Source organism: Mirounga angustirostris, unplaced genomic scaffold (genome assembly GCF_029215605.1).
Source record: "Mirounga angustirostris isolate CCGP_5_RB_7025 unplaced genomic scaffold, mMirAng1.0.hap1 SCAF_9, whole genome shotgun sequence".
In the NCBI taxonomy this organism is placed as follows: domain Eukaryota; kingdom Metazoa; phylum Chordata; class Mammalia; order Carnivora; family Phocidae; genus Mirounga; species Mirounga angustirostris.
In genome coordinates this window covers 50706963-50728711 of record NW_026991717.1, presented here as the reverse complement: position 1 = coordinate 50728711, position 21749 = coordinate 50706963, and the positions used below count along the sequence as shown (strand labels likewise).

Sequence of the window (21749 nt, the reverse complement as noted above, 5' to 3'; positions counted from 1 at the left end):
TGTTCTCCAATTTATTGAGAACTGTTTTGTGGTCTAACATGTGATCTGTCCTGGAGAATGCCCCCTGTGCGTTTGAAAGAATGTATTCTGTTTTCAGATGGAATGTTATGTATATATTAAGTCCATCTAGTCTACTGTGTCATTTAAGGCCACTGTTTTCTTACTGATTTTCTGTCTGAATTATCTGTTGATGGAAGTGGGGTGTTAAAGCCCCCTACTATTTTATACTGTCCATTTCTCTTTATGTCAATATTTTCTTTATGTATTTAGATACCCCTATGTTGTGTACATAGGTAATTATAAGTGTTAAATCTTCTTGGATTGATTTATAATTAGGTAATGCCCTTCTTTTTTTCTTGTCAGTCTTTAAAGTCTGTTCTGTCATGTGTATAACTGCCTCAGCTTTATTTTGGTTTCCATGTCTTTTTCTATTTATTTTCTTTATATGTCTTTAGATCTGAAGTGAGTCTCTTGTAAGCAGCATATAAATGGCTCTTTTTAAAATTCAGCCACCCTATTTTTCTTGATGGGAGCATTTAGTCCATTTCCATTTTAAGTAGTTATTAGTAGATATGTACTCCCTGCCATTTCATTGTGTTCTGATTGTTTTTGTAGTTATGTTTCTTTCTTGTTCTCTTCCCTTATAATTTGGTGACTTAGTGTTATATCTGTATTCTTTTCTCTTTGTTTTTTGTGTATCTATTTCCAGTATTTGGTTTGTGGTCATCATGAGGTTTATATATAATATCCTACATATAGCAGTCTATTTTAAGTTGATGGTTGCTTAAGTCCAAGTGCATTCTAAAAGCACTACGATTTTACTCCCCCAACATGCTTTATATTTTTGATGTCATATTTTAGATGTTATTTTGTGTATTCCTTAACTAATTATTATATGTCTAGATGATTTTTACTATTTTTGTCTTCTAACTTTTGTAGTAGCTGTGTAGGTGATTGGTCTACTACATTTACTATATGTTTATCTTTACTAGTGAGACTTTTTTTCCCATAGTTTTCTAATATCTAATTATGGCCTTTTCTTTCCTGTTTAAAGCAGTACATTTAACATTTATTAAGGCTGATTTGGTGTTGATGAACTTGTAGCCTTTGAGAAACTCTTTCATCCCTCCTTTAATTCTAAGTGATAACCTTGCCAGATTTAGTACTTTTGGTTGGAAATTTTTTTCCTTGCACTTGTGCTTTTGTTCTCTAGCACCTTGCACTTTTAAAAATATATATATTTTATTATTTGAGAGATCAAGAGAGTGAGCGGGGGGAGGGACAGAGGAATAAGCAGACTCCTCACTGAGTAGGGAGCCTGTTGCTGGGCTCATTCCCAGGACCGTGAGATCATGACCTGGGCTGATGTCAGACAGGACTATTGAGCCATCCAGGTGCCGCAGTACTTTGCACTTTTACTATGTCATGCCAGTCCCTTCTGGCCTGTGAAGTTTCTGCTAAAATATCAGCTGATAATGTTGTGGGAGCTCCCTTGTATATTATGTATACATATGTATACAAAATATACTATGTATATTTTTTCTGGCTGCTTTTAATATTTTCTCTTTAACTGTTGGCACATTGATTATAATGTGCCTTGCTGCAGGTCCCTTTGGGATTCATCTTATTTTGGATTCTGTGCTTCCTAGGCTTGGGTATCTCTTTCCTTCATCAGGTTAGGGAATTTGTCAGCTATTTTTTCAGATAGGTTTTTGAGCCCTTTCTCTTTATCTTCCCCTTTTGAAGCCTCTATAATGTTAATGCTACTATATTTAATGTTACCCAGAGTTCCCTTAAAATATCCTCATAACAGCTTTTAGCTGTTTTTAGTGGTTAATTTCTACTACGTTATTTTGTAGATTGCTAATCTGATCTGCTATTGATTCCCTCTGGGGTATTTTTCTATTATTGTATTTTACAGCTCTTATTAGTTCTTTGTATATTTTCTGTCTTTGTTGAAGTTCTCATTATGTTCATACATTCTTGATTTCATTGAGCATCTTTATGACCATTACTTTGAACTGTTTATCTGGTATTGCTCATCTCCATTTCATTTAGTTCTTTTCCTGAGATTTTGTCTTATTCTTTTATTTGGGCATATTCCTCATTTTGCTTAATTCTGTTTCTGTGATTTAGGTAGATCAGTTAGCTCTCCCAGTCTTGAAGGGCTGGCTTTATGCAGAAGGTGTCCTGTGGTGCCCAATAGCACAAATCCACCTGGTGACCTGAGCCAGGTACCCCAGGATTGTCCCCTGTGTGGCCTGTGTACATTCTTCTATTGTGGTTGGTTCACAACTGGTGTGGAATCTGGTGTGCAGAGCTGTTCTCTGGCATGGCTGTCTGCAAGGTCTGGCCACGAGTGCTATGGCCCAGCTGGTGAGCAGAACTGACCTCTGGCCCATCTAGCTGAGAGGCCTGGCTGCAGCTGTTTTAGGCATGCTGCATGGCTTGCCATAAGGTCTGGCTGTGACTATTATAGGTGTGCTAGAGTGTGGTGCTGGACCCCCAGAATGATGGTGCTTGGGATGGGCTCTGGTGGCAGCCAAGGCTATCTGTCAGGAGCACTAGGGTGGGAAGCCACTTAGGAGGGTCTCTGGTGCTCGTTGATGGTGCCTGCCAAGAGCGCTGGGGCAGGGAGCTGCTTGGGAGGATCTAGGGTGCTTGGGTGGAGTCTCCATTTCCTACTGCCCTCTAGCTCTCCTGAAGAAAAACCCCACTGGTTTTCAAGGCTGACTTTACAGGTGTTTGTCTTCCCAGTGCCTGTCCCTAGTGCCTTGAAGACCAGTTTGGAGCTTGGGACTCCTCTTCCTCAGCCTTCCTGCTTGTATGTTGTCACACCAGAGTGTGGTTATTGGCAAAACTGTCTCTGCCCCTTCTACCCATCTCAGTGTGCTTTTCCTTTATCTCTTTAATTGGTTTTAATCTGTTCCTCTATAGTTTGTTCTCAGAGATAGTTCTATCTATATGTAATTGTAGGTTTTGGTATGTCCCTGTGAGCTCAGGATCCTCCCATTCCACCATTTTGATTCCATTTGACCATTTTTAAATTGGATTGGTTTTTGCTGTTGAGTTGTATGAGTTCTTTATGTATTTTGGGTATTAATGCCTTATCAGATAAATTGCAGTTTTTTTTTTTCCACATTCCTTAGGTTGTCTTTTCATTTTGTTGATAGTTTCTTTTGCTGTGCAAAAGCTTTTTAGTTTGATGTACTTGCCCTTGTTATATTTTTTTACTTGTGCTTTGGGTGTCTTATCCAAAAGCCTTTCCAATACCCATGTCAAGGAGCTTTTTTCTTTAGTTTTCTTCTAGAAGTTTTATGGTTTCTGGTCTCACATTTAAGTCTTTAATCCATTTTGAGTTAATTTTTGTGGGTGGTATAAGATAAGGGTCTAGTTTCATTGTTTTAGGTGTGAATATCCCATTTTCCCATTTTTCCAGGACTATTTATTGAGGAGACTGTCTTTTCTCCATTAAGTATTCTTGGCTTTCTTCTCATATATGGTAAACTAATATTAACCATATACGTATGGGTTTATTTCTGGGCTTTTGATTCTGTTCTGTTAGTCTATTTGTCTGTTTTTATGCTAGTACCACACTATTTTGATTACCCCAGCTTTATAATAATAACTTGAAATCTTCTTTCTCAGGATTGTGTTGGTTATTTGGGGTCTTTTATGGTTATATATAAGTTTGATTGTTTTTTATACCTCTGCAAAAAAAAAAAAATCTTAAAAGCAGCTAGAGTGTAAAAGACACTAGCAGACCCCAATCCAAGAAATGTTAAAGGAAGTCTCTCAGAAAACAGCAAAATCATATCAGAAAGAAATAGAAATCCATACAAATGAATGAAGAGTGCTGGAAATATCACCTACATGAAAAACATGTAAGTTGTTGTCTCTGCTTATAAAGGGTTTAAACCTATTAGGGAAGTAAAAATCTTGGTTGGAAGATTTACATATTCAGAGAATGTATTTTATTTTTTTCTGTAATAATTCAGTTTTATTACTCTGGCTAAGAGATCCGAAGGTAGCTTGAGGTTTACATCTTTTTTTTATAGTTCTTCCATCAAGAGTTTAGGTGCCACATTGCCATTATAAGCTGGCTGCAAATTATTTGACTCTTACTTATAAAACTTTAATTTTGCATGTGTGTGACATGTGTTCATGGAAAAATACATATAAGCAAAATGAACTATCACACAGAAATACGCACTTAAGTTTTTGATATATGTGTGTATACATATGTGCATGTGCACACAGTACTTGGGATTGAATCCTACATATGTGAACTGGCACCAAATATACTGCTTTGCAATCCATTATGTTTTACTTTACAATATAGAATGAATATATTTTCATGCATATGTGTATGAAACTTTCCAATTGGAAAACAGACCTGGAGACTGGGTAAAAATACAAAATCTGATGAGATTCTAGTACCAAGGAAACTCCCCAAAACAAAATTTCACCAGATGATTAAAAGTAAAATGAAGATCAAAGATATATCAGAAAATGCTAACAGAAAGAAAGGGCCAGATTTTAGTATCAGACCCCCCCCCCCAAAAAAATCAAAGCCTAAAGCACACAGGATAAGGATGACTGCATGAATGCCTTTGCTTTCAGTGCATCATCACAACCTTGTTTCTTACTCTTTTTTTTTTTTTTTAGATTTTATTTATTTATTTGACACAGACACAGCGAGAGAGGGAACACAAGCAGGGGGAGTGGGAGAGGGAGAAGCAGGCTTCCCGCGGAGCAGGGAGCCTGATGCAGAGCTCGATCCCATGACCTGAGCCGAAGGCAGACGCTTAATGACTGAGCCACCCAGGCGCCCCTTTTGTTTCTTACTCTTATCTCTCCCCTAAGTCTTTCCAACTCATCTGTGCCTCTTATCAATTCAAGGTCCAAATGGTTCCTAGGAGCATACTCTTTAAATCCCCAGTCAGGTCGGGTCAGTCCTCCTCTAAGATTTCCTTCTGCTTCCTTGTTTAGCCAATATGTCACTAAAATACCTATTTTCATTGACATAAAAAGAAAAGTGTGACTAATATTTTTGATAGTTTTATTTCAAATATTTCCCATATCACAATTAAATGCCTAAGTCATGGTCTGATTTTTATGATTTTTTTTCAAAGATTTATTTGTTTTATAGAGAGGAGGGGGGAGAGAGAGAGAATGAGTGGGGGTAGGAGCAAAATCTCAAGCAGAATTCCCACTTAAGCACGGAGCCCAACATGGGTCACCATCCCACAACCCTGAGATCATGACCTGAGCTAAAATCAAGAGTTGGATGCTTAACCTAGTGAGCCACCCAGATGCCCCTGATTTATTTATTTTTTTAAAATATACCAGTAATTGAACATTTCCATTTTTTGAAGGAGCTCACAATCTGCAGAGAGGCAGTAAAATAAGGCAGTCTTTAAAATTTATGGTATTAATCCAACTTTGGAACCCAACTGAGAACTGGAGGAGAATTGGCTTTCAGTGACGCTGCTTTCCTATGGAATGAGAACTCGGCTATTAGTTTAAAGGGTATTCGAGTGATATACAACATGTATGGGAAGTAGTTTTCTCTCAAACTTTTATATTAAATAGCATTATTCCTATTACTTTCAGATGGTTTTGCTGTCTACTTTTAAGGAAACATGAGACTAGATTAGACCATATCTTAAGGTCTCTTTATTTTCATTCTAGGATTAAATAAAAAGAGCAAAGCATCATTTGAAATGAAACTTCTAATGAGAAGATCTGAGTCTTGAGGGAATTTTTAATACAAGGTTACTGAGAACTGGTACAAGCAAAAGAAAGAATGATGGTTTCTGTCACTGTGTGTGTGATACCACACCTTGTAAAACAGTAAAACATGCTTCAGAGAGAATTTTTCAGGCATCTTTTGTTTTTGGTCCTGTAGCAAATTTTTGAAGATAATGGTTTGACAATAGTTTTTCTGTTATTTCTACAAAAAAAAAGTATTGGAGTAAACCCTTTAATTTAAAATCTCAAACAATGTAGGTGAAGAAAAAATTATCCAGTATGTAGTAGATCTGATATCAAGTCTCAAATTATACCACATTTCCTCCCCCACCCCATCATAGAATGTAGATTTACCTCCAAAACTAGGTAAGAATTATTCGTGATCAAAGGAAAGGGGCTTGTCTTTCACTTAGTTGTAACTTGATGTTTTCTCTCCATTTCTCTTATTTTGACTGAAAACTAGCAGCATTAGGTTAAAGGGGTAAAAATACACAGTCAGCTGGATTTTTCTCCAGGGTTTGACTTAGTGATTACAGGAGAATGAGTCTGCTATGGGGAATACTACAGATTGAAGCAACTCTGTAGACAGAGGCACTCCTCAGCAAATTCAGAAGAGGGAGCATTCCATGTGGCTGTTCGATACTGGGGTGGTTTGCTTTTCTACATTAGGCTGGGAGGAAATCTGATATACGGAATGAGAGTCAGAACCTGGAATATGGGTGCAGGCTTCCAATTCATTTACCTAGAGTGTGATTCCTGTCCTCTGTTTATGGGGATACCCCACCCACTTTTTCTATCTTTTGGGTTGACAGATGTTTCCTAAGGTTAGAAATCTTTTCCATGTGTGTCTGTCTCAGCCTCCAGTAAAGGTTTACAGAACTGAGAGAAAAATATCAAGTTCTCTGCTAGCGGAGGCAAAATTTTTACAACCTATATTTTCTGACTGATAGAAATAATTTTGTTTTTAATCTTCAGATTAATCCATACACCGTTAGCTCTGTGTGTACAGGCACTCCTTGATAAGAGGTAGAATCATGAAAGAGTGTGGATTGTAAGTTGCAGGGGTGGGGATGAAGATATTATGGGTGAATAATCCTCCTCCTGCCAAATCTGTTCAGACAGATTGTGAAGAACATTCGCTATCAGAGTCCCTCTGCTTTGTGGCTACACCATCTTCTTTAGGCATTAGCAGTCAAGAAAAGGTCTATTCTAAACATCCTCTGTGAGTATGGTTGCAGGTCTTCTGTTTGAAGTAGAAATATTAATAATTCTGAATCTGGGAAATTCTGCAAGAGACAAACAGTACTTTACAAAACTCTATACCAGGAGGGGTAGGAAAAAATGTCATTATTCTGTTTGTTAGGTCGAATGAAATCTGAATGCAAAATCAACCTCTGTTTTCAGTGTATTTCCTGGGAAGTGAAATTGCCGTCCATGTTTTGAAGACTTGTAGTGAAGAGATTACAAGAATAAAATAATGCATTTCATGGTAACTGGTTTCAAAATGATTAAAAGAAGCTTTCACTCATTAGAAAAAAATGTAATTGAATATTACTTGAACATTATAGCTCTAGCCATATGACCTCTTTTGTGAAAATTAATGAATATTAGTTTTCTGGACCATTAAGCAGAGCCTGGAGCAAAGATCAGAGTTGTTTTGTTGTGAATTTTCTTCCTCATGAACTTTGGTGCCTAATATAATTCCCTTTTTTTAGTGATTTACTTGAAGAGAACTTATTAGCTTCATGAATGGCTTCCATTAGAGATTACCTAGCTAACGGGCAGGGATGGAAAGCTTGATGACTTAGTTCTTCCTCTGGCAACATCCTGTTAGAGTCAACAGTTGCTTTCCAGAAGCTCACACCCCATTGCATTTTCTTTAACACACAATACTTATTTACAGGGTTATCACTAGGTTAAATGAATCAAAGAATTCTGCCTATACAAGTTGATGATGACTCTTATTTTCCTTGGTGAAAGAGCAGGGTGTGATGCACACTGCAAAATTTGACGGAGCGTACTCTACCTTCTCCTTTTTTCCTGAATTTATACCAGAATTGCTGTATTGGTAAATGAAGTATAATTATCATTTCATTTTGACTTGACATTTGAAAAAGCACCCTCCTGTTTATAGGATATGAGGAGGTAGATGTTAATAACCAAAGGCTCCCACATACCTTCCTTAACCGAGAATTCTGTAAAATCAAATCGGTTAAACATAGAAGAGTTATGTGATCTTGCTAGAAAATGACTTTATTATGTTCTTATAAAAAAAATAAAGTTGATACCTAAAATCAGCGGTTTTTGTTCTCCTTGTTAAGAGTACTGACCCAGTTATAAAGCAGATAAAGTCAGAACTGCTGTGCTTGAATCTGAGGTGGTGGGTGCCAAGTCCTAGATGCCAAGCCCTTCCTTGCCCAGTGAAGCTTCTCTCAGGAACTCCAGGGCTTCTCAGAACACAATCTGAAGCACACTAGGCAACATGATCTCTACGATCTCTGAGATAAGAGGATTCCAACAAGCAATTTTTGTTTGCATGTTATTTGCTCTGTACTCTGCTTTACCCCATGTGTAATTGATGGGGTATCATCCAAGTATGGTAAGATTTGGTAAATGGAAAAGCCAAAGAATACTTGAGGGCACAAGGAGCCAGTCGTGTGAGGCAGAGAGGAATGGAATGGGTTGTTTGGTAGTAAATAGGGCAATAGGAAAGGAGCTACTGCTCTTTAAAGGTTATTTCACGCTCTAGTCTTCCCTTCCTTTCCTAGGGACAATCACTATAAAAAAAAATCTCGTGTATTCTTCCAGGATGTATTATAATTTCACTATCCATAAATATAGAAATGATGCCATGCTAGATAATTCTGTCATCCTTTCACAGGGTCCATGCTAATCTTCTCTGTATCATTCCAATTTTAGTATATGTGCTGCTGAAATTGCTTTCTAGACTAGATAATTTCTGAAACTTGCTTTTTAAACTCAGTGTTCTTTTAAAAACTACATTGATGCCTATTGGTCTAATTAATTCATCCAAATGTATTTTACCATATAAATATATCAAAATTATTCCCTATTGGGGAAAAATATGGTACAGTATACCCTATGACAAATAATGTTGTAGTATACATCTTTTTATTTGTAATCTGCTACATAAGTGTAAGATTCTCTTCATGTTACATACCTAACAGATTTTGGGGGCAATTGAGTGAGCAAATTTCAACCTTACTAGAAACTGTGATTTCAATTTTCAAAAGTGGTCATAGACATTTTTAATAGTACCTCATGGAAGTTCCCATCCATAACAACTTGACAGTCTCAGATATTTCATTTTCTTTTCCATTCCAGTGGTTGTGAAATAAGGTATCAGTGCTTAATGTTAACTTGCACAATCCTTATAGCTTAACAGTTTGAGCACCTTTTCCTATGCTAATTTCCTCTTAGGAAATGCATTTCAACATGCAATTTATTTTTCTACCTGTTTTTCAAATTCTTTTATGGAGGCAAAGCTAATCCTCCATTGTATGTTGCAAATACATTTTCCTGCTCTGTTGTTTCTTTACTTCTGATGTGATACATTTGTCATGCCTATTTGTGATAATTTATGCTTTCTGTGTCTTGTGGCAATTTATACATAGAACGTATATCTATATATGTATATAGATATAATCCATATTCTATATTTAAAGTTTGTCCACATTTAGACTTTACCATGTTTAAATTTTTTTTCAGGGTGGCTTTTTTAATTTTGTATTTAAATTCAATTTAATTAACATATATTATTAGTTTCAGAGGTAGAATTTAGTGATTCATCAGTTACATGCGACACCCCGTGCTCATTACTTCAAGTGCCGTCCTTAATGCCCATCACCCTGTTACCCCATACCCCCACCCACCTCCCCTCCAGCAACCCTTAGGTTATTTCCTATAGTTAAGAGTCTCTTATGATTTGCCTCCCTCTGTTTTTGTCTTATTTTACCTTCCCCTGCCCTATGTTCATCTGTTTTGTTTCTTAAATTCCACATATGAGTGAAATCATATGGTATTTGTCTTTCTCTTACGGACTTATTTCACTTAGCATAATACCCTCTATTTCCAGCCACATAGTTGCAAATGGCAAGATTTCATTTTTTGATGACTTAGTGATATTCCATTGTGTGTGTGTGTATAAAATCACATCTTCTTTATCCATTCCTCTGTCAGTGGACATCTGGGATCTTTCCATATTTTGGTACCATGTTTAAATTTTTAAGAAATAACTACCTGTTTTCCAGTGTGATTGTAGCATTTTACGTTCTCAGGGTAAGCAAGTTTGAGTTGCTTCACATACTTACCAACACTGTTATTGTCAGTCTTTAATTTCAACCATTCCACAGTATATATTATAGTATCTAATTGTGGTTTTAAATTTTATTTCCCCAGTGACTAATGATGAAAAGTATCATCTTTGTGCTTTTTGGCCGCTCATGTATTTCGTGAAGCATCTGTTCAAATTTTTGTCCAAGTTTAAATTGGGTTGTAGTTTTGATTAAATACAACTCATTTTTTAACACAGATTTTTTAAACTGCTTAATTAAAAAAAGATAGGTTAACAGGCTATTGAAAAGATAGTACAGATATCACACATACCCTTCACTGAGTTCCCCCCAATAGTTACATGTTATATAATTGGAGCACAATATAAAGACCAGGAATTTGACATTGGTACAATGTGTGTACATATTTTTCATTTTATCATATGTGTAGATTGTATAACCATCACTGCAATCCAAATACAAAACTATTCCATCATGCCTTGTGCTATCCCTGTCTAGTCTCTCTCATCAACCCCTCCCATGTTTAACCTTGCATAACCCCTGGCAAACACTAATCTGTTTTCCGTCTGTATAATTTTATATAAATGGAGTCATATAGTATCTGTCATCTGGATATTTTTTTTCTCCTAACATAATGCCCTTGAGATCTAAGTTGCTGTGTGTATCAGTTTATTTTTATCGCTGATTAGTATTTAAGGAATACTAATGTATTCCTGGGATGTATCACAGTTTAACTATTCACCTACTGAGGGATATTTTGGTTGTTTCAGTTTGAGGCTATTAAAATAAAGCTGTTATGAACAGTCATTTGTAAGATTTGTGTGGATGTTTCATTTTTTCCAGGATAAATGCCCAGGAGTTCAATTGCTGGCTGTATTGTAGAGGTATATTTAATTTTATAAGAAATTGTCAAACTGTTTGAGAATTATTGTATTTTACATTCACACTGACAATGTATGAGAGACCAGTTTAACTGCATCCTTTCTAGCATTTGGTATTGTCATTGTTTTTGTTTAACTGTTCTAATAGGTACATAGAAACATTTCATCACGGCTCCAATTTGCATTTCCTGAATATCTAGTGAGACTGATCATCTTTTCATGTGCTTGTTTGTCATTCATATGTCCTCTTCAGTGAAATGTCTCTACATCTTTTGCCCATTTTCTAATTGTGTGTGTCTGGTGATTGTTTGCTGTTGAGTTTTGAGAGTTCTTTATATATTGTAGGTACTAGTTCTTTTTTCAATATATGGTTTGCAAATATTTTATTCCAATTTATACCTTTCTTTTTTTAAAATCCTTTTTACATGGGCTTTCCAACAGCAAGTTTTTAAGACCAAATTATTGACTTTTTTGGTATCATGCTTTTGATGTCATGATTAAGAACTCTTCAAGTTTTGTCTTAGAGACTTTTTCCTGAGTTAAGGTTTTTTTTATAATTTTTATTTCATATTTAAATATTCATTTTGAGATAATTTTTGCATTAAGGTATGAGGTTTAGGTTGAGGGTGTGTTTTTGCTTATAAATATCCAGTTGCTCAGGCACCAGTTGTTTAAAAATCTATCCTCCACTGAGTTGCTTTTTGCATCCTTATAGAAAAATGAGTTCTGTGGGTCTTTATCTGGGTTCTCTATTCTGTTGCATTGATCAATGTTTAATTCCATCTATTGATATCACAGTCTTGGTTACTCTGACTATAAAAGGAGTTGTGAAAAAAAATTATATACATACACACACATATAATGTGTGTGTATATATATATATATATATATATATATATATATATATATAAAATTTGGAGACAGTTGGCATTTTGTATCTCAAGGGTTTCAATTCATAAACATGGTATACCATGTATTAATACTTTCTTTGATTATTCTCATCACTGTAGGGTGGGTATTTAAATGACCGACAATAATTGTGGATTTGTCTACTTTTCAGTTACATCTCCTTTTGGATTGTTATGTCTTCCTGGTCAATTTACCTTTATGCCATTATACAGTATGCCTCTCTTCTTTTGCTCTGAAGTCTACATTATCAGATATTAGTTTAGCTACTCCTGTATTCTGATTGTATAGTATATCTTTTTCCATTTGTTTACTTTTAGCCTGCCTTTATCATTATATTTGAATTGAGTTCCTGAGCATATAGTAAGGTCATGATGTTTTTTTTATCCATCCCATTAAGGTTTTTTATTTGATATATTTAGACCATTTACATTTAATGCAATTATTGATAAGGATTAAATCTGTCATTTTATTCTTTGTCTTCTGTTTGTTTTCTCTGGTTTTCATTGTCTATTCTGCATTTCTATAGATTACTTTACACTTCAAGTTTTTCAATGTATCTCTTTGTATAACATTTTTAGTGACAATTCTTGGTATTGCATTATGTATAAGTTTTTTTTTATTGCTTCCTTAAAAAATTGCCACAAACTAAAACACAATTTTTTATCTTAGAATCCTGAAGGTGAAAGGTCTGTTACAGGCTCACTGGACTAAAGTCAAGGTGTCAGCACAGCACAGCTATTCCCTTCCAGAGGCTTAGGGTAGAATCTGTTTCAATGATTTTTCCAGGTTTTAGATGCACTCATTTTTTGGCTCATAAACATTTTCCTCTATCTTCAAAAGCAACTGTATGTTGAGCATTTTTTAAAAGATTTATTTATTATTGGGGGGAGGGACAGAGTGAGATGGAAATAATTCCCATCAGACTCCCTGCTGAGCACAGAGTCTGACATGGGACTCAATCCCATGACCCTGAAATCATGACCTGAGCTGAAACCAAGAGTTGGATGCTCAACTGACTGAGCCACCCAGGCACCACTGTGTGTTGAGCTTTTTAATATTACATCACGCTGACCTCACTCTCCTACCTTCCTCTTCCACTTTGAGTGTCCTGATTACATTGGACTTACCTGATAACCCTGGATAATATTCCAATATTAAGATTAGTTGATGAGCAAACTTAAGTCTATCTGCAACTTTAATTTCCCTTTTCTGTATGAAATAAATTATTCTGGTTCCAAGAATTATAACATGGTTGTCTCTGGGGGCCATTAATTTGCCTACTAAACATTATATATACATAATTTGTCAAAGTTGGTTGGTGAATACATTTTGCCAGTTCTAGTGAAGTGCAAAAACCTTATTATCTACCACTATATTCCTTTATTATCTCTCTCATTTAAAGTAAAATTGTCTTAAATATTTCCTCTGTATACATTGAGAACCACATTAGATAGTGTTAAACTTTTTGTTTCAACCGTCAAACATAATATAGAAAACTCAAGAGGAAAAGGGAAGCATACTGTGTTACCCATAGTTTTGCTTTTACCATTCACTGTCCTTTCTGGATGTTTCAAGACTCCTTTTTTCATTTCCTTTCTGTTCAGAAAATTTACTTTAGCCATTCATTTAAAGTAAGTTGGCTGTTTATAAAGTCTCATAGTTTTCCTTCATCTGAGAATGTTTTGATTGCCTCTTCATTCTTGAGGATATGTTTGCACTGAATATGGAATCTTGGGTTGATTATTTTCTTCTTCAGCACTCAAAGTGTTATGCCATTTCTTTCTGCCTCTATGGTTTCTGATAGAAAATCCATTCTCATTCAAATTGTTTCTCCCCTATAGATAATGTGCCATTTCTCTTACTACTGTCAACATTTTTTCTTTGCTTTCAGTTTTCAGGAGTTTGTGATATGTCTTGACATGAATTTTTCAGTTTGTCCTGTATATGGTTTATCAGCTTATTCTGTAGATTTGTGTTTTATTTTTTGCAAAACTTGAATTTTTTTGGCATTTTTTATTGAATAGATTTCCAGCTCTGTTATGAACTGAATGTTTGTGCCCTCCCCAAATTCAGATGTTGAAGCCCTAACTCCTAATGTGATTGTATTTGAACATAGGGCCTTTGAGAGTCAATGAGGTTTAGATGAGGTCTTGAGGGTAGAGCACAATGGTGGGATCAGTGTTTTGTTTTTTTTTTTACTATATTTTTTATTATTATTTTATGTTAATCACCATACATTACATCATTAGTTTTTGATGTAGTGTTCCATGATTCATTGTTTGTGTATAACATCCAGTGCTCCATGCAGAACATGCCCTCTTTAATACCCATCACCAGGCTAACCCATCCCCCCACCCCCCTCCCCTCTAGAACCCTCAGTTTGTTTTTCAGAGTCCATCGTCTCTCATGGTTTGTCTCCCCCACCGATTTCCCCCCACATCATTCTTCCCCCCGCTGTCGTCTTTTTTTTTTTTTTTTTTAACATATCAGAATAGGAAGAGAGACCAGAGCTCACTCTGTCATGTGAGGATACAGTGAGAAGGTGGACCACTGTGAGCCAGGAAGAGAGCCCTAACCAAGAATCAAATCTGATAGCACTTTGATCTTGGACTTATCATTCTCCAGAACTGTGAGAAGTAAATGTCTATTGCTAAAGCTACTCAATCTGTGATATTTTGTTAGAGCAGTTTGAGAAGACTCAGAATTCTGTTCCTTTTTCTTCTGTCTTTCTGGGACTCCAATGAGATGAATATTATATTTTTAAATTTTTTATCATAATCCCACATGTCCCTAACACTTACATTCAGGCTCTGTAGTTCAGACTGTGTAATTTCTACTGTTTTATATTCAAATTCACTGATTTTTTTTCTTTCAAGTGGCTGTTGAGTCCATCCGCTTAGTAATATTTCAGTGGCTGTATTTTTTATTTCTAAAATTTCCATTTGTTTTTCATATCTTCAATTTCTTTGAGACTGTGTACTCCTTCCATAAAACTTTCTCTTCATTGGTTCCAGACATATTTTAAATTGTTTGTTGAAACTTTTTTTATTGACTGCTTTAAAATCCTTGTTCAGATACTTCCAACACCTGGATTATCACATTGGCATCTGTTGTCTTTCCTCATTCAGTTTGAGGTCCCTGGTATGACAAGTGATTTTAATATGGACATTTTGGGTATTTTAAGACTTCGGGTCTTACTTAAATCTTGTATTTATCTTGCCTGACAGTGCTCTGGTACTTGAATGAGAATTCTGACTCATTTCTTCTAGATGGAGATGGAAATTTAGGGTTTTTTCGCCCTCAGTTTCCATAGATACCCAGGTGGAGAAACTTTTTGTTACTGCAGTGGGCATGACTCGGAGTTGAGGCTTCCTCCTGGGTCTCTGCTTATACTGCCCTAGCTTAGAGGGGAATAGGTGCCTAATTGCTGCTTCCTGTGTAGCCACCACTGACATTGAGGGGTGATTTTGTTATGGCTGAGCAGTGATGAAAGTCCTGACTTTGCACTAGGTCTCTTTTAATAAAACTCCATTGAGGAGGGAAAGGGTGTCTCATTACTACTTTCACAGGGGAGAAGTTCAGGCTGTCTCTGTGATTTCCAACTCCCTACTTGGCCTTCTCTGACAGCACTCCAGCCAGTAGGGGGGATTGAAGTACCTTATTACAGTCCAGAAAGGGTAGAAGTCTAGGCATTGCTTTTGACCTTCACTGACAGGAGTGGAAATGGGGGCCACAGGATTTTGTGTGTGGTGTTTGACTAGAGTGGGTTAATTATCATCTAAAGGTTTTTGTCTGAGTGGCCTGTCCCTTTCTTGGTTCCTCTGTTAAGGAGAGTAGGTTTTCCTTGGAGTCTTTCTTGTCTGCACCATTTATATCTCTGGGTTACAATGTTCAGTTTGGGATATTTGAGGCAAACAGAAAACCCAGAAAACTCATCGCTGTATTATACTTTGAATCTAAAGTCGCTAGTCACTATGCCATCTCTCCAACTTTCAGAGCTTTATATGTGCTTATTTTATATATTATGTCCAAAGTTCTTAGTTGTATTTAGTGGGAGTTATAGGGAAAGTAAATCTATTTTTTTTTTTTTCTGGAAGCAGAAGTCTGATTTTTATATTGTTAAAGCACTATTTTATTTTGGGGATAAATCCAACTTGGATAAATGTATACACCCATGCTGGATCAAATACAAAAAATTTATTTAGGATTTTGCTTATGAGTTCTCCCATATGGTATTGGTATATAATCTTAGTTTGTATGGTCCTTTTCTGATTTTAATAGCAAGCTTATGCTAGCCTTAGAAAATGTACATTTCTTTCAGTTTCCATTCTATGTGTTCACTTCACTTCTATAGTCAAATTTGTATTACCTTGGTATTTACTTAATATGGACTTCATAAAACTTTAAAAAACCTTCTAGTGTTCTTTCTTGGGGAGATTTTCCTACTGAATAAAGTTTCCTTAGTAATGGTTTTAGTTTCCCATATTTTTCTATAAATGTTAGTAATTTCTTTTAGAAAGTATATTTTTGTTAATGTCTTTAGAAAATTACTTTCAAGTCTTAGCATTGACATAAAGATGTTTATAGCATACTTTTAATTTTTTAAAAATTTCCACTGCATCTTCGGTTACATCCTTTTTACATAATGGTATTGTTCATGTGTACATTCCTTCTTTGTAACCAGTCTTGATAAAGAATTGTACTTTTATTTATGCTTTAAAGAAGCAATTTTTCTTTCATAACTTTTTGAGTATGGTTCACAATTTTACATCAGTTTCAGTATACAGCGTAGTGATTCAACAACTCTGTTATGCTATGCTCACCACAAAAATAGCTACCATCTGTCACCATACAACACTATTACAATATCATAGAATATATTCCCAGTGCCATGCCTTTTTATTCCCGTAACTTATTCATTCCATAACTGGAAGCCTGTGTCTCCTACCCTTCAGCCGTTTTGCCCATCCCCTCACCCTCCTTCCCTCTGGCCACCATCAGTTTGTTCTCTGTATTTATAGGTTTGATTCTGCTTTTGTTCATTTGTTCTGTTTTATAGATTCTACATATGAGTCAAATCGTATGGTATTTGTCTTTCTCAATCTGAGTTATTTCACTTAACATTATACCCTCTAGATCCATCTGTGTTGTCACAAATGGCAAGACCTCATCCTTTTTATGGCTAATATTCCATTTTATACGTGTGTGTGTGTGTGTGTGTGTAAACATTCTCTTTGTCCATTCATGTAGCGATGGACACTACAGTTGCTTCCATACCTTGGCTATTGTAAGTAATGCTGCAATAAAAACATAAGGGTGTACATGTATCTTTTAAATTGGTATTTTCATTTTTGGGGGTAAATACCCAGAGGTAGAATTACTGAATCACATGGTACTTCTACTTTTAATTTTTTGAGGAACTTCTCTGCTGTTTGCCCCAGTGGCTGTACCAATTTACATTCCCACCAACAGTATGGAAGGATTCTTTTTCTTCACATCTTCACCGACACTTGTCATTTCTTGTCTCTTTGATTCTAGCATCATAATAATAAAAACATTCTAGCATAGGTCAGTGGAACAGAAAAGAGAGCCCAGAAGTCAACCCATGCTTATATGGTCAATCTATGGCAAAGGAAGCAAGAATACACAATGGGAAAAAGACAATCTCTTCAACAAATGGTGTTGGGAAAACCGGACAGCTACATTCAAATTAATGAAACTGGACCACTTTCTTACACCATACACAAAAATGCACTCAAAATGGATTAAAGGCCTAAATGTGAGACTTGAAACCATAAAACCCCTAGAAGGGAACACAGACAGTAATTCTTTGACATCAGCCATAGCAGCATTTTTCTAGAGATGTCTTAAGACAAGGCAAACAAAAGCAAAAGTAAACTATTGGAACTACATCAAAATAAAAAGCTTTTGCCCAGCAAAGGAAACCATCAATAAAACAAAAAGGCAACCTACTTAATGGGAGAAGATATTTGCAAATGATAGACCAAATAAGGGGTTAATATCCAAACTATATAAATAACTGCTACAGCTCAACACCAAAAAAGTCCCAGACAATCTGTTTAAAAAATGGGCAGAGGACCTGAATAGACACTTCTCCAAAGAAGACCTACAGATGGCCAACAGACACATGAAGAGCTGCTCACCATCACTCATTATCAGAAAAATGCAAATCAAACCCACAATGAGATATCACCTCACACTGCACACATATTTTTTCAGAAAATTTTACATAATTATTTTGCATCTTTACTATCCTGATTTTTACTATTAATTTATTCTGTGATTCTTGAGTTGAATATTTACCTTGTCTATTTTAATTAAGTTATATTTAAAATATACTTTTAAGGCTGTCAGCCTCCTATTACAACTGATTTATCCCAGAAGTACATGTATGTACATGTGTGTTGATGTATGTTTAATATTTAGTTATTAATATTTCATAATTTCCACTGTTTCTGTTTTTCCCCCCAAATCATATTAGGGAATGTTTATAAGTTTCCAAACATAGTTTTTTGTTTGGTGATGGTAGTTTTAAATTGCCAACCCACTGTTAATTTCTTGTTTAATTGTTTAATTCCACTTTTATGGAACGTGCTGAGGTTTCTTTTGTGGCCAGGCACATCATCAATTTCTAATAGTATTTAATGTGAAAAGAATAAATGTATTTCAGTTTTCAATTTGATGTGGATTCTGAACCTATACTTAGATAGACTTGAGGTTTCCTTTATCCTGGGTAAATTTTTTCCATTTATGTTTCCAGGTAGATGGAAAGTTTCCTTATTGTCTCTCCACGCTCATAGTTTTTATCTCATGCATGTGTTGACATTGGATCAAATCACTGTTTTATCCTGGTAGAAAAAGTTTTAGTTGTTGCACAGACTCTGTGGTGTGGGCTTACCACTGAAGTTCTATGAGGAATAGTGACAATTATCTTTATTTTCAATTGTTGTATCTCTAGCCCCTAGCACAGTGCTTAGCGCTTAGGGGTCACTTGATCAATGCTTGCTGAGTAAAAAATTGTTCCAATGCCCCTGAAAGCAATTTTGGTTTTTATTTCACTATTAATTTTGAATTGCTACTTCATTTGTAGTGATTGGGGAGATTGTTTGTTTTCCTTTTAAGCTTAGATACTTTTTAAAGATTTATTTAGAGCATGCTAGAGTGCATGAGTGAGCACGGGGGTGGGGGAGTTGGGGGCAGAGGGAGAGAGAGACTCTTAAGCAGACTCCCTGCTGAGTACAGAGTCCATCCTGTCTCAGGGCTTGATCTCAGCAAAATAAAGCTGGGATTATGACCTGAGTGAAATCCAGAGTCGGTCACTTAACTGACTGAGCCACCCAGGCACCCCTAAGCTTGGATATGTTTTAAAGTTTTGTAAATAATTTGAGTATAGCTGACACAAAATGTTAGATTATTTTCAGGTATACAACATATTAAAAATTGTTACCTAGTTGTGGTGCCTGGCTGGTTCAGTTGGTGGAGCATGGGACTCTCGATCTCAGGTTCATGAGTTCAAGGCCCATGTTGGGCCTAGAGCTTATTAAAAAAAAAAAAGAAAAAAAGAAAATTGTTACCTAGCAATTGTGCATGTGTGTAGAATTGTGATATAAGTGGGCCAGAGAGCAGAATCTTTCTATATCATCTTATTCTGCCTTATTGTCCAGAGGACTGACCCAGATTTTTAAAAACAAAATAAAAGTCTGATCATGTTACATGTCATGGTCTTGCTTGAAAACAGTCTGTGGTTATACATTATAATTAGAGTGTAATTTAAATTCCTTAATGAAATCTATCAAGATTTTTATGCAAGAAACCCTATTCATCTACATATTATTATTTCTTATAATTCTTTACTATCACACTCCCATGTTTCAGTTCCTAATACTCTCTACTCTTTGAAGCTTCAGTGCCTTTGCAGTTTTTTTCCCCTAGAATGGCTTCATTGAACTGACAAATGCCCATTCATAAATCATTGCCCCCATGAATTGTTTACAAACCCAGTGTCCTCTCTGACTGCAGAGTTAGGAGATCTTTTCTCTGTGCTCCCATATCAACTTGTTCATATCTTTCATCTATCCTTACCATAGTGTATTGTTTTTTCTCTCAATTTTTTAAGTTAACCTCCCAGTCCATAACTGAACAAAAAAGTATATGAGATATGAGCATTAATCTCTCACTCAGCACTCACCCCATTATATCCTGAATTACAATGGAAATGTGAGCCAGGCCAAAGGATTTCCTCTGCCTTGGCAAGATCTAATGAATATTGATAGCCTCACAAGACAATTGATAGGATTCAATAAAAGAGCAGGTAAGGTGCTATGCAAAATATCCAACACATAGTAGGTACTCTGTAAAGGTTAATGGAAATTCAACAATCCTTTGATTACAATATAGGCTTTTCTCTGAATTATTTTCAGCTACCATCTCATGATTTTCAGGCATAGTATACATGTCTTAAAAACCATATGTATTTTGATATGCTGGAAAATTAAGCAAACCTATTTCCAAAGTGGATAGTGAACAATATCACTAGTGGGAGTTTTGTTCTATCTTTGAAGGGCTAGAGAGCAAAGAAGGACATTAGAGCAAAAAAGTTTAAGGAATTCTTAAGCTAGATAGGCCTCCAGAACTCAAAATCTTTATAAACTTTCAGATCTCTTCCATCTAAATTTTCTTCAAAAAGAGTTATAGCAAGGATAAAATACCAAGAAAGAAAACACAACAACACAACAATTTTTACTTTTACTCTTTTTAATTATTATTATGTTAATCACCATCCATTACATCATTAGCTTTTTTAAATTTTTTATTATGTTAATCACCATACATTACATCATTAGTTTTTGATGTAGTGTTCCATGATTCCTTGTTTGCGCATAACACCCAGTGCTCCATGCAGAATGTGCCCTCTTTAATACCCATCACCAGCCTAACCCAGCCTCCCACCCCCATTCCCTCTAGAACCCTCAGTTTGTTTTTCAGAGTCCATCGTCTCTCATGGTTCATCTCCCCCACCGATTTCCCCCCCTTCATTCTTCCCCTCCTGCTATCTTCTTCTTTTATTTTTTTTTTTTTTAACATATAAGGTATTATTTGTTTCAGGGGTAGAGATCTGTGATTCAACAGGTTTGCACAATTCACAGTGCTCACCATAGCACATACCCTCCCCAGTGTCTATCACCCAGTCACCCCATCCCTCCCACCCCCCCCCAGCAAACCTCAGTTTGTTTACTGAGATTAAGAATTCCTCATATCAGTGAGGTCATATAATACATATCTTTCTCTGTCTGATTGACTTATTTCGCTCAGCATAACACTCTCCAGTTCCATCCACGTCATTGCAAATGGCAAGATCTCATTCCTTTTGATGGCTGCATAATATTCCATTGTGTATATATACCACATCTTCTTTATCCATTCATCTGTCCATGGACATCTTGGCTCTTTCCAGAGTTTGGCTATTGTGGACATTGCTGCTATTTTTACTTTTATCTTAAATTGTGAAATAATTATATCTCAAATTTAGGTAGTAAGTATTAATATTTTGAGTGGTCACTGGTGAGTAAATATTTGTTACACTGAAAATTATATCTAGAGACAAAATCATAGAATTTAGAGCTAGAAGCTTTAGATATATGCTGGCCAAACCCTCTTATTTCACTTACATATGAAGGAAAATTGAGTGCTCAGGAGGTCACATGTTGCCTTAAATCACATTCAAAGTTCCTTCTTGAGGATGGTCACATGAGAAACATTAAGTTTAATACTCAGGAGACACACTTATATTACAAATATTCTTATAAGCTTAATAGTTTAAAGTTCCTATGCATCGTGATTCAATAGATAGTGATATTCACCTAGTAAATAT

At 35.7% G+C, this 21749-nt stretch overlaps 1 protein-coding gene and 1 non-coding gene across 3 annotated transcripts in view; one reads left to right on the top strand and one right to left on the bottom strand.

The window, feature by feature from the left end:
* The window catches only part of UNC13C (unc-13 homolog C), a 564880-nt gene that overhangs the window by 98847 nt on the left and 444284 nt on the right, over positions 1-21749 (top strand). The window lies entirely within an intron of this gene.
* Positions 8592-8694, bottom strand: LOC123862581 (U6 spliceosomal RNA). The gene has a single exon (XR_006795282.1). It is a non-coding gene; the product is annotated as a U6 spliceosomal RNA (small nuclear RNA).